We start from the raw sequence: 12,598 nt of genomic DNA on the forward strand, positions 1-12,598 counted from the left end.
GCATCATCACTTGAAAACAGCATGTCTAATTTATCACTTTTGGTTACTTAGTAGCACCAATTAATGTGATGCACGTTGAATTATGTGATTTAAAAACAGTGCCATGACTTGGACTCTTCATGTCACTGTGGAAAGCTCGCTATGGCCCTGACTGTGCATGTGGGTTCATAGCCGCGCAGCAGAAAGAATTTAGGAGCTGTCAAATGCCTCTCTGGTGGTATTGCAGACTGGATAATAATCTAAACATCGAAGCTCAGCTCTCCCTCCCCCACCCACTCTAGTTGGTGTGGAAAGCAGCCACGGAGCACTGTAATGTAGCCGTGTTTCCACTGTGGAAGCTTGTTCCTGGATAGAGGCTGCAGTGGAAGTTCCTCCTCATGGACTGAAGGAACACAAGGAGGGAAACAGAGAGCAAGGGAAGGAGTGAGCGATGAGTTTAAAGAAAGGGCAACAGAGAGAAGGGAGACTTTAGAAGAGAGCAAGACAAGGACAAAGAGTAGGCGGAGAGGAGAGTGGAACAGAGACCGTTGATGGGGCGAGGATTACTGACAATGGCTAAGTTGGTTAGTCTACTCTAGGTCATGACCTGCCATTGACCCGAGTCTGGTCTGGCAACTGTCTGAAAGATCAAAAGAGCAGTCTCTCTGCTTCAGCACACAGAAGAAAGCTGAAGCAGAGAAGCTAAAGGTACTCTGGAGTGTCTGACCACTGGAACACTTACTTGGTTAGCAGGTTCCCATACACATTGATTTCAGATAGCAAAAGAAGTTATCAGACACATTAGCAAAAAGTAGGAGTCGTAGCGTTCTGTAGCGGGAAAAAAGGATTTGTAAAAACGCCAACATGCTCAAAAACATTTCCTTATCTTGGCATCACCCTTTCTTTAAACGCACCAGTTACGCCTTCTGTTTCTTCATTTCCACCTTGTGTTACCACAAGTCTCACGAATACACAGAGTGTACTCTGTGGAGGAGTTTATTAATAAACAATGAGAAAAAAAAAAGATCAAGAGATAATCAGTGATACTACCTGAAAATACTGACAGAGTGCATAGCTACATGATTTGTCTACATTATCTAGTTAACGCAAAGGTCAGTAGGCCTGTACTTTAGTCATATTGTGGAGGATTAAATAAAAACTTCGAGAAAGTTTTTTGTTTTGTTTTTTTGAGTGCTCCTTCAACATGTAGCATTTATTGAGTTCTACAGTTGGCCAGTTTGGGTTAAAACACACACTGTCCGAACTATCAGAATCGTTTATTCACTGAAATCAAAAAATCAAGAAAGAAAATTTTTTTAACTAAGCTATGGTACGAGTGTTTAACTTTATAATTACAGCAGTGACCAATGACAGGTTATTGAACTCTAATTGAGCCAATGAGTAGTTTCTTATTACTTAAAACAGCAGAGGCAGAAGACATATCCCGTGGTCGTGAAAAAGATGTTAATCTGTTTCAAAAGGGTCACATTGTTGGCCCGTGCCAAGCAAAGAAAACGAAAAAATTGCCGAATCTACTAACTGCATCTCCCTGGGTCCACTGCATTATTAAAGCCTGGACAGTGAAACTGTGTAGCCTTAATAACTTATCAGAGTTGCTAATCTCATAAAGATTTGACTTTGGAGAAATGGAAAAGGGTCATGTGATCTGATGACTGCATATTTACCCTCTTCCAGAGTAGCGAGTACATCAGGATGAGGGGAGAGCGGGTGAACTGATGCACACGTCATTGCCAAGTGCCTAGTTCATAAGGCTGTGGGGGCAGTGTTATGATCTGGAGTTGCTTCAGTCGGTCAGGTTAAGTTAAGCAGCATTGTAGTTGACCTGACTGACCAGGTTTTTCCATCAGTGGATTTTTTTCTTTCCTAATGCTAAGGACATATTCAAATCAGATAATGGCAGTGCTCATCGGGCTCAAACTGAAAGAGTGGTTCAGGGAGTGTAGGATATCCTTTTCAAACTTGGATTAGACACCACCGAGTCCTAATTTAACCCCACTGAGAATATTTGGGATGTGCTGGTACCTTAAGGAAAAACTAATCCAACTCTGGATGGAAATAATAAGCTTATCCAAACAATGCCAGAGTGAATGCATGGCATTATCAAAGCTGGAGCTGGTCCAACAAATATTAATGTGACTCTTTTTTCTCCTTGATGCCAGGTAGTGTAAAATCCTCCAGGTAAAAGCTCATATAGATCAAAATTCTCCTTTTCAAGGGTGACGCAAATTTTTGTAGCTTTTTATTCTAAAAAAGTTGTTTTTTGTTTTTGTTTTTTATCTTTGTTATTTGAAGCCACAGCCACAAGTTCAGTGAGGATTTCAGAGCGGCAGATGATCCAGCTAGGCCGAGGCTAGAATGAAGTTATTTATCTCACAGGCACACAACTTTCCAAACATTACACAACTTACTGACCAAACATTTAGACAACAGAGCGCTCTCTCTGCATTAGAGTTAGTTAGGTGAATCACATCCGGTGAGTAAGCAGATTATTCAACACTGAGGGAGGGGAGGAGTGCTATCTCCATCATCTCAGTGACAGAACTAAAGCTGCTCTAATTTTCACTCCTACTATCACCAAAGGATCAATAGCATACAGTCATAATCAGAGATAATTCACACAGACACACCGGTAACTGCGAGGAACAGCTCACTGCAGCATTATTAGCCTTTAAGGAAACAACATCCTTGTTCAGCGTTAAGAAAACTCAGCACTACATGTGCGCATGTCTTTAACAAATATGCAAAATATGCTTTTAAAGGAGCAACAGTTATTTAACCTGTGAAAACAGTTTCAAATCGTTCCTGAAGCTGTCAAAAGTTTGAAAGAAAAAGAGCACAGAAGATGCACACAGGTCAGCCTACTGGGTTTAATTATAAGAAAATGAAAGATTTGAGCTTGACCCAAACTAAAAACCGAGAATGTTTTGGCCTCAGCTGCTTCAATGTGTTTCTTTTTCCTGGCTTTTATTGCGACATACTAATAATTAAACGGTGAGCGCTTTGAACAAAAGTTTGAGTTTGCGTAAAACTTTTAGTATTTTAAACGAATGTGTTCCAAAATGTTTTTTTCTTTTTGGCTCCATCTCACCTTATTCCCATCAGCATCCTCCTCTGTCACACCAACCCTCTGCATGTCCTCCTCCACTACATCCATGAACTTCCTCTGAGGTCTTCCTCTTTTCCTCCTGCCTGGCAGCTCCATCTTAAACACCCTTTGTCCAGAATATCCACTATCCCTCCTATGCACACGTCCAAACCAAACACTTCAACTGACACTTTTCTCCACCCACTCCACCCTAGCTGCACTCTCTTTCACTCTCTTCTTCACCTCTCTGTTGCTTTGGATGGTTGACCTCCAGATAAGACTTGTTCCATGACATGGCTGGATTAAAAAACAAATGTTAACATTTTAGTCTATCAGCTCTATGCAAATAAGTAGAACTAATGCAGCTTTCTTGTCCAGATTCCCAGTTTTTGTTTCAGACTTGGCAGGACACTGATGCTCAAAAACCTCCAGTTTGGTCGTAGCTCTATTATGTGGTCATCTGTGTGTGTCTGTGGGAGGGCGCTTAGAGTGCAAGTGGAAAAATTAGAGACTTCAAATGATGCAAACGGTGTTCTTTTAACACAGGCAAGTGGGTGTACTTACAATAAAACCGATTTTTGACTTCCAATATTCCCGAAAATTATCCACACTCCTGGAACTCCTTCTGAGCATCTTGCATCAGCATAAAATTATGTAAGCATTTGTTCGAGTATCATACTCCCACACAGCATGTCAGCACTTCCAGCACTTCCAGCATGCCACTCCCCACTTCATGGGGAGTGGCATGCGTAAAGACGCTTCAGGTATGCAGCTGGCTTAATATCAAAAGGGATGTCCTCATGCTCCTTTTCCACTACAAGAATACCTTTTTCTGGGAGTGCCTCTTTCGGTGCATGGAGGGCTTCTGGGAAGATCACAATGGCACCTGTGGGGGGCGTAGCTGTTTTTACAGGATGATGCCCCCGCAGTGGCTATTATTTATCATAATGGATATGTTATATTCTCAGGTAGTTGTTAAACACCATGTTTCAATCGTGAGAAAGAGGTGAAATTTAAATGTCAAAATTGGCAAACAGTGAATCATAAAACGTAATGTTTTTAAAAGGTCAAAGTTAGGAAGAAGGCAAAAAGAAAATCAAATTATCTCATGCAGATTTTATCCAGACTGGAGACCACTTATGGTTTCAGCAAAACCAACAACTAAAAGTGAAAAAGGCAACAAAGATAAAAGAGAAGAAATAAAATTCCTGTGAGATTTTTCTGTTAACGGCGACAACGCGGGTAAAAAGTTCTAACGGTCTAGCCTGCTGTGTATGATTTATGTTATTGTATATGTGCATTTCTGTATGTCCACAATTAGCAGAAGAATAATCTGAAAATTTCCAGCTGTTAGCCCTCAAGCTCCTATTACTACAAAGCAACTGGAAAAAGCAAGTGTTCTGACCTTTATTTCATTTTTTTAATGCAATATCTACACATTTTTCTCTTTAACCTCCTAGGACCAGGCGTCCACATATGTGGGCATCACATTTTGGGTTATTTAGACCAAAATACTCAATTTTGCTCTTCAACGGCCTGATATCCATTTACGAGGACATTATAGTGCTACTGTTCTATCAAAATTTTAAACGAATATCCTCATATGTGGCTCTGATTTTTCATAAAAACAAAAATAAGGTAAAAAAAAAATCTGTTTTTTCTTTGTTTATACATTTATCGGGCCCCAATATGCCCAAATATCAAAGAGAAGTTAAAAATGCATGCAGTGGAAGAGTTCGGGTCTTAGGAGGTTAAGGTAACCAGAAATTTTAAATATTACTCTTAAAACCTTTACAGTTGAACACTGCACAAAATATGACTTGAATAAGAAGTGAAACTACAGTTTTGTTTCTGGCTTTGAGTTATGATAGTGTCTTTCACAATGTTAGATAATAACACATACCTATAAAGTCATGCTGTAGAATAGCTGCAAAGCAGATCATCACTTTATTACTTTTTTATTATTATCTTTTGGGGATCTTTCTGGCGTTCTGAGGACATATTGCGATTAATTACTGAAACTCAAAAAAAAAGTTAACTTTTCTCGAAGTGATTCTTTCTGGTTTCTTCTTTTTCCACCCACTGCAGCTTCATTTAGTGAAAGTGACATTTCACCTTTAACTTCACAGGATTCGACATACGTCAACTAGAAAGCATACAAAAAATCCCTAGAGATTACCAAAAAAGATTAAAATACTGTTTTGAACTTACAAGTTTCATTTTAAATTATTTACTTAGCAGCAAAAAAAAAGAAACAAAAAGTGATAAATGTAGAATATCCGCAGATCAAAGTAAGTTAGTTCTGCAAACGTACCTCAGTTGAATGTTTATTAAGGCCAATGTCTTAAAGGGTAAAACTATGACACTGCACTGAAAATGAAGTTAAGCTTGTCCTCCCACACGCAATAAAATATCAAAGGTTAGTGGCATTTTAACAAATAAATACACATCCTGAGTCAACTTGCAAAGTAAATGATAAACTCCGGTAATACATGTACAAGCAGGCACTCAATTCACACTGACAGCCAAAGGCAAAAACATGATCAGACAAGTTCGTCCCAAAAAGTTGACATTTGCCGTTCCTTCTCTCGAGGCTAAACCACACATACCTGATATTTTCAGCGCCGAGACTTATCATGCTTCATTACCAATTGATGCTCCTCACTCCTCCTCAGTTCATTCATACAGTCTGGGGAGGAGTGGAAGGAAGCCCGGCTGTTTTCAGCTCCACATTATTAAAGAATTCAAAATATCTTGATGAAAGTATTTAAAATGCTGTTTTGGTAACACCAGAGTTGCTAACTTTAGTGGCACCCATATACTCATAACATCATGCGATTGCACACTTTCAGACTTGGAAAATCCATTACAAAAACAGTCTGATGTGTCGCCCACTAAGCGACAAGCCCTCGCTGAAAGCGGGGGTGAGAGCAGACAATGCAGTCAAAGTATTCAAGTCACGGAAACATCAAAATTTCTAAACCCAAGGTGATTTTTCAGTGAAATTTCTAGTTTTATAAACAAAAATCACAGACTGTAAATACAAGCAAAAAAAGCTTTTCAGAAATAGTAGTAGGGGTACTGGATGTAAATCTGTTAGCATTTAACTCAGCTGATAAATTTAACGTTAGCTCTTTCAGCCTCAGGCCCCAGGTACCCGCCATCACCTTCAATATCACGTAACTTACCAAGCTCATGACTCACTTGATCATACATGACTGACTGTTAGTGGAGTTAGTAATAATTGCAGTTTTCCTTCCATTACATGAAATACGTCGACTGTGGGGGGGGAAAAAAGATTACAGAATTCGCCGAAGCGTGCATGTTACAACACCGCACAGCACAGAGTCATGCAAATTTTGACATACTATTGAATGACTTGTCGGCGATACTACTATCATACAACCATCCTACATTCAAAATCACTCCAGCCAGCTTTCCTCCTCATCATGATGCTCAGTTTGAACTTCAGTAGGTGGTCTAGACCAGCGGTCCCCAACCTTTTTTGTGCCACGGACAGATTTACGCCCGACAATATTTTCACGGACCGGCCTTTAAGGTGATAAATACAACAAAATAAAACTATTACCGGTACCGAAAAAAGGAGATTTATTCATAACACACGTGAAAAGACCCAGGAAAACCGAGTTAACGATAAAAACGATAACAAAATAACGCTGAAAACCGATAAAAACCCTGAAAACTATACATTTCACACCTGAGCCTCAACTCTCGCGGCCCGGTACCAAACGACTCACGGAAGTGAGGCCCGGTGGTTGGGGACCGCTGGTCTAGACCACGTCTACATGCCCAACGCAATAAGCAGCTGCCTGTGAACGCCTGTTTAGATATTTGCATTAACAGCCAGTAGAACACCTGTACCTAATGAAGTGGCCAGTGACTTTATATACTATTCTAAAGAGTTACAGGAGTAGCAGCAATGAAAATAGTATATGTAGCAAATAACTATATCTCTGTGCTTTTCTTTCAGGCAGCAGACAGATCAAAAGCTTAAAGAGTTAAGAGGGATATCTTTATCCCTTGTAGGTGAACCGTCCACTATCACTTGACTTGGGACTAGAAACACATCAGATACTTAATGGAAGTATCAAAAGTGTCAGCAGGGGGGAATAGCCCAAACAAGGAAACTTTCCACCTCTGCCCACGACTGTGACTCATGCAGAAATGCAACCACTTGTTTATCTCTGTTCTGTGCGAGTGTGTTTGCAAGCGGGACTGTGTTTGCGCGTGTGCATGCCCATGTGGTCACTGTCTGACCCAGAATAACATTACTCTGAGCTATACGGCAAGGTGTCAATCACAGATTAACAACAAGCACTAAAGTTTTTAAAAAAAAATCGCAGTATGCACACATGCGTGCACGCAGACACATTCGGCTCGTGTGCTGAATATTTGAAGGGCAACGAAGACACTGACTCAGCTACCAAAATGTCATCACTCCTTTATGTGAAGCCAGGCTGAACTACAACTACAATTTGTCAAGCACATACCTAAGCTTAAGCTGTGGGAGTGGAATGAGCGGAGGTGAAACTAAAGGAGGTGTGCAGGGCATCCAGCCAAAGGGCACAAGTGTCTCCCCAAAACAAGGCCCAGATGTGACTGTGTGTGGCCTAAAGGTCAACAGTTTCTCACACCGTCCATGAATACAAGCGACTGCAGGCTTGCACAACTTTAAAAATTGCATTCACTGCATGATTCACAATCCTACTTCTTGTTAAATTCAACTCCATGCCAACATTTGTTTCTCCCTCTATCACTTGCAACACCGCCTGTTATCTAAGTGGAGATTCTGCCTGATAGTATTTCTGATATCGCAATTTGAACACTCAGAGAGGGGAAATCCTGCAGCGCCTCAAGGCAAATGACAAAACCACATCACACACTGACGGACAGACTTAGAGTGCGTGTATTAAATTCACGTCCCTGTTTGTTACATCTCCTAGAAAATGGCCTTTAAACAACTGCCTACACGAAGGTGACTCATACACCCACTGCTCACATATTTCCACACTGTCTTATAAATGACATCCTCACACACTTAAATTCACCACTGGTAGTCAAGTTGTAAACTTAAGAGCAACAGCGCTGACACAGATTGTTGTTTCCTTAGAGGTCAGCAGCTCGGCTTCAGAGTGGTAGGTGTACAGGTTTTAATCCAAGGGATATGTTTGGGGGTTTTCTTTATTTTTGTTTGTTTTTCCAATGCCAGGTGCCAACTTGTTTGGGTTTTTTTAATTTCTTCACACCAAGATTGTCTGATGTTAAACAAAAATTCCACTAAATTCAATGTCTTCCTTTTTTGCAGTGTGGTTACCAGGTGCAAAAAATTTTTTTATTGTTTAGGGACTATCAGCTTTTATGTCGCACATATGATGTGCATCTAAAGCTAATATTTAAAGCTGCCATATTACACCCTTTTCTAGCATGTGGATCTGAGTCACACATAAGTCTCCCAGGGTGCTTCTTGTTAAGTTTCAGCTAAAAATAACTCACTGATCATTCCTTCTACCCGGACTGTATACCCCTGGTTCCTAGTTCTGCTTCAAATGCTTTGTTTCAGTGTCTCGTAGCTTTAGAGGTATCAGGAAAATGTGTTTTTATAATGTTGTAAGATTTTTCTTCAGTATAAGATGTGAAACTACAACCAGTATTAAAGATCACAACCAATTTTTGCAAGACAGTTGAATTTTCTCCATGTGCAACATAGAAAATAGCCAACCAATCCACATTGAGCTAAAGTCCCTCCCATTCATAGCCCCGCCCCCTCACCACTAAACGCTCCAAACCTCGATGCAAGTGAAGCGAGAATACCTATATGACTGTTAACAAAAAACAACCATTATCCTCCATGATTAATCCAGAACCTGACCAAGACATTTCAGAATGAGCAAAGCTATTGTGAGTGAAGAAAAAAATAAATAAAATAAAAGGCTGCAAAGCAGCTGCTAGTTTGGAAATCAAGAGCGCTGTTGCCATTTATCTGGGGGCGGTGCCTAGCCTAGCAAATCAAAATATCTCTTACAGACACACTCTTCCTCTTCTATGAAGAAATAGTAGGGTCATGTAGCTATATTTGGAAACTGTGAAAAATTTTGCATGTGACATTCCCTTTAAGGTGATTTAAGGTGATACTTTTCCCCTTCTGTAGTTCAGCACAGATCAAACACTCCAGTAACATCAGACTTCAACGAGAATGTCAAACATCTGAGAAGAGGACAATAAGATGACAACATGTCAAGAGGAGGGGGATTTTCAGTTCATGGCGTATCTTTTGTAGATCTACTCTGTGAGTAATAACATGATTAAAAAATAAAAGTTCACTTTTGTGTTTATGCTATATAGTAATATATAGAAGCTGCGCAGCATTAAACCTGGTTTATGCTTGCCACCGTTAAACGGCTGTTCAACAAAAAAAAAAAAAAAAAAAAACTGTGAAAGTGGCATCACAGCTCCTGGTACAAGCCGCACTTTGGTGTCCTTTTGACTTGTCGTGCACATCTTGATTTTTGTAATGTGGCGTACACTCTCTGAGCCGCCACGTGTTGGTTTTTAAACGCCATTTTAGTGATACGATATCAGAACTGGAGTTCAGAGGTTATACTGACAATGCAGAAAGAGAAACTTGAAAATATGACACTTTCTGCAGAAAACTTGAGGCTGCCTCAAGAACCAGTCACATGACTGCTAACCAGGTGATTTGACTTTGTTTGCAATTTTTAATGCTTGTCAATGAAGGCTTAAGGAAATAATGCCCTCGTTATACAAGCTAGAGACTGGCAACTACCAGTTCCTAGGGATAATCTGTATTCCCTGACCAGTTGGATGAAACATCCTTGTGATTGCTTAAGTCGCCAACATTCACCTGTAATATGGAATGGCATGGAACATCCCGACTGCAATCACTTGCAGCTACTCTTTGAGCTGCAGGGAGACTGTGAAAAGTGTGACACAAATCGGAAACAGAGACCGAGCATGAAGACAAGACGCAGACAAGTCGGCATCTTCCATCAAAACTACAAGTGACTGTGGCGATCTGCTTGAAAGCAAAGCAAAAACATGGAGGTTTTTGGTGATTTCACCCAGAGACAGCCAGCACCCACTCACTTACTACAGTGAGTGAGGAAATACTCATTTTTCCCTCACTGTGCACATGACATCACACAAGAAACTTCTATAAACATTGACAGCAGTGGCGCTTCGTGAAATTATTCCGAGGCAAAAAAATCCATCCCAAACAATTACAAGAATACAATGTAAATAAGAACAGTTTGCTTATACAGCATGTGTGGTTGGCTGAACGAGCCCACCGAATCCATGTTGTGGTCAAACTTCATTAGATGAAGCGTAAGTTCTTGTAAGATTTAAGTTCTAAAAGTTCTCAAATTAATTTCGTAAATTCTGAAATTATACATTGAATTGTCGTGATGCACACCCAAATCATCCAGGTAAGGAAATCCCAAAAAGTTGATTTTGTTCATGTGGGCGTAGCGTTTTCAGTGGGAGAAACATTTCGTCACTCATCCAAGTGACTTCTTCAGTCTCAACTGACTGCAGGTTTTCCCGACCTTATAAACACTATATTTGCACAATAACTCAAACTAGCACCACTAACGAACAATGGACTGTGGGGGCAGTTTCTTTAAAAGATTTAAAAAGTTGATGTATATCATAAACCAACGCATACAGATCAATATTTAAGGTTTGACTCTCATCATCCACTGGAGCACAAGCTGGGTGTCATTAGGACACTACAACACAGAGCGAACACCATCCCCACAGATAGAGACCAGGGCATGACTGTGGCGTGCAATACAACCAGTGCAATAATTATAAACCAGCCGTGGCTATAACATCTCCTACATGGGATTGTTTTTTTGTTGTTCAGTGCCAGATAAATCAGAATCTAAAGAATCGGTGTGACCGATATAACTGATAAGCTTATCATTTAAAAATGCAAACTGCTGCAGTGTCTCATTAAACAAATGCAAAAGCAACCATTTCCATTTTATCTGAGTTCTGGCTCTGCGTGCCTTTTGCAACCAACAAATGATATGCCCCAAGACAAAAGAGCAGACCTGCTAATCATGACAATATCTGCCCTGTTTCGCAGGATAGACAGGCTTTGAGGGTGTAGAGACAGTTTTCACAGTTCACAATAACAGTTATTATAAGAGAGACGAACCTGTTTCGCTGATCACCAAAAGCAACTAGAAACCTGATAAGTTGGTAGATTAGAGAGTTTCTTTCTCACTTCTTTTTTATTTCTCCTGGCACGCTGCAATGGAGTTAAACATATTCTAATTTCTGTTAATTTTTTGTGTATTTTTCTATATCTGTGGCTTAAGGCCAAATACAGAACTCATCAGCAAAAAGAGCAACCATTTAAGGTTGAAACGTGATACGCTGTCATGTGTTGTAGCATGCTGAATCCTGCCTGACGCACACCTGCTGCTCGAAACCGTACATCTGTGTGTTTACGTGAAGATTGTGTGTATGGTTCCTTTCAAATGGTGCTTAAAGAAGCTTGTGTATAAGTGCTTCAGGAAAGATTCCTGAACTGAGATCAAGAGATGATCCAGTCACACGACACAAGAAGTCTACACCCACTGAGATCCTACCACTGTCAGAACAAGCCTTGACCTCAGAAGAAAATATGGACTTGACAATGAGAACAGATAGGCTTAAATGAACCTTTGCACACAATCCCCTCAAATTGAAATTTTAGAGTAAGGAACAATGTGCAGATGAATATTGGAGGATTTGTAAAAGTGACACTTTTGCATAAATACGCTTAAATACATATAAACACTGTTAAAGCACACAGATAAAGAGGCCCAGAAGCTAAGAAACAAACACAAGGCAGTGTTGTATTCACACTGATACCCCAGAATCCTTTAGTGATATACAGTACACCTCCTGTTTTGGGTTAATGGTAACACTTTTCTACACTCCTCTCTCCTGTCTTTGGGCACTGGTGTGATAAGGCAGTGATGGGTTGTATTTCTTGGGCGCTCCTGGGGGGAATCCCCTGGTATAGCAGTGTGTATGTGTGTTTGTGTGCGTCCCCACAGAAAGGGAAGAATGCAACCATTGAGCGCCTGCCATTGCGCCAGCAAGCATCTCCCCCGCACCCTCACCCCCTCCCGTCCTCGCTTGCACTCTGACGTACAGTTGGAGCAGATTTGGTGACATGAAGATAAAAGCTTTCCACTGTTTCGCTCTTTCCTCTTTCTCCAGTGTCACCAGAACGCTGAGTGCCGGTGCCTTGGCCGCGGACATAGAGAGCTCATTCAAAGTGCCACAATCACTTTTTGCTTCTGTTTTGTGATAAGACAGAGTTCAGCGTGTCTTGTTGCAATATGCCCACCAGCAGCTCGGTACATGTGGAGTAAAGACGCTAGACCGCCGTATTATGCAACGGCAGTGACAAGCTGTAGTTTTTTATACAAATGAACTAACTTCCTGTGTGAGTAATCACACTATGTAGACAAG

Source organism: Aulonocara stuartgranti (genome assembly GCF_965226115.1).
Source record: "Aulonocara stuartgranti genome assembly, chromosome: 11".
Classification (NCBI taxonomy): Eukaryota; Metazoa; Chordata; class Actinopteri; order Cichliformes; family Cichlidae; genus Aulonocara; species Aulonocara stuartgranti.